The sequence below is a fragment of the Nyctereutes procyonoides genome, unplaced genomic scaffold (assembly GCF_905146905.1).
Source record: "Nyctereutes procyonoides isolate TBG_1078 unplaced genomic scaffold, NYPRO_anot_genome, whole genome shotgun sequence".
Classification (NCBI taxonomy): Eukaryota; Metazoa; Chordata; class Mammalia; order Carnivora; family Canidae; genus Nyctereutes; species Nyctereutes procyonoides.
Genome location: NW_026575122.1, coordinates 26,329,550 through 26,331,458, shown reverse-complemented (window position 1 = coordinate 26,331,458; position 1,909 = coordinate 26,329,550). Strand labels below are relative to the sequence as shown.

General features: G+C 43.3%; 1 pseudogene; it reads left to right on the top strand.

Moving 5' to 3' along the window:
• The first annotated feature begins 1,048 nt into the window (after positions 1-1,048).
• Positions 1,049-1,473, top strand: LOC129516900 (SCAN domain-containing protein 1-like; annotated as a pseudogene).
• The last annotated feature ends 436 nt before the right edge of the window (positions 1,474-1,909 follow it).

Below are 1,909 nucleotides of genomic sequence, written 5' to 3'. Positions count from 1 at the left end.
TATATGCAACTCTTGAATGAAACCTTAGATTGCATTAGATATAACACAGCAGTACATACTCCAAGTGTCCATACTGCTCCCTCCTTCATTTTGATGCCCAATTACAATCCCATCTACTCCTGCCTCAAACCACTGGGCCCTCAGTGATGTCTCCCTCCTCTGGACTCAACTGGATACCCCTATCATTTTTCTGGCATGTTATGCAACCTTGTATCATTACCTATCTGGTTATGGATGGCACATCTGAATGCAGCTATCTCTGTGATGAGATTATAAACCCCTGAAGGACAGGGACCTTATCTCTTAATCTTTGCATTTCTAGAAGCCAGCCAGAATAAATTCTGGATAAACATGTGTACGGTTAATGAAGGAATAAAAATATGGTTCTTTGGTGCCAGGTAAAGGTGCCAAGAAAAATGTTTGCATAGTCTATCCACCTAGAAAATGCCTACTCAGCCGTAGTGGTTGAGATCAAATTCTGGCTCCTCTTTGGTATAGTTGAAACAAATACAGGCTTTAGGGTCAGCCAGACAGGAATTCAAATCTTTTCTGTACCACAATTTGGTGAGTGACTTTGAATGGCAAGTTGCAGTCAAGCCTTGGTTTCTACCTCTATCAAATAGAAATAATGAGATACACCTTAGAAAGCCAGAACAAAATAACACATAGACAGTGTCTAGATAGAAGATAGGCATGGAATAAATAATAAGTATCAATGTTTTCTTCAGTGCCCCTTCCTCTGTGCTCCCACCACACTTGGTACATGTTGCTGCCATCGTCCTTATACACTGCACTATGAATATTTATCTCCCTGTCTGTCTTTTCCACTAGGCTAGATGCTTCTTGATGGCAGGGATTATCCAACCTTTTAAGCATTTATTTCAGGCCAGACTCTATGCTAAGCCCTATCTCATTTAACCTTCACAACAAAAACAGTTATGTCCATTTTAATTTAATCCCAACAACATTTAATCCCCACAACCACCTTTGTCATCCTCATTTTATATATGAGAAAAATGGCCTCGGAGGGCTCAAGAAATTTAACACAATGGAGAATGAAGGGTACCAAGAGACACAAAGTAAAGAAGTCCAGAATGATAAAATAGGGTCATCTTCAAATGAGATGATGGCCGAGGAGCCAGAAGTTGTCCTAATATCGGTTCCCCAGGTCCAGGCTCCACCAGAGTGCCTCGATGCAGACTCTGTTGAAGACCTGGAGACCATGCCACAAGGAATCCTCCCAACACGGCAGTCTCTAGGCAGATCCAGAGATTCCACTATGAGGATGCAGCTCAGCCCAGGGATGTCCTCAGACATCTCCAGGAGCTTGCCGGACAGTGGCTGAGACCCGATATTCACACAAAGGAGCAGATTGTGGAGATGCTGGTACAGGAGCAGTTCCAGGCCATCCTGCCTGAGGAGCTCAGAGCTCGGGCCCAGAGATGTCAGCCTGGGGTCAGAATCACTGACTAAGTCCTGCCACTGGGTTCTTGCTCAGCTCTACGTGTGAGAGGTAACCAAATGTTCTCTTTGTTGCAAGGACAGTCATGGGGGAAATGTGAACCTCGGTTTTTTTTAGCTTGCCTTTGACTAGTTGTAATAAGAATCCATCAAAACCCATGTCTGGACCTCTGCCTTAGAGGCAGCTCTAATCCCTGGGACTGAGCTCTAGAAAGAGTTTCTGTTAGGACAATCAGCCTGTTGCTTTTTTTTGCTCTGCTGAATGCCTCCTTTTTTGCACTTTCTGACATGCTTTAATATATTGTTATGTATCCAAAGCAGTAATTGCTTCAACCTTCAGAATTCTTGACTCTTGCTGTGGTGGCATGAATGGAAGTTTCTGTAACCCCACCAGTAACTCACTTGAGATGTCCTTGAAATATGAAAGTTTGGTCCTCAAAAAAACAAA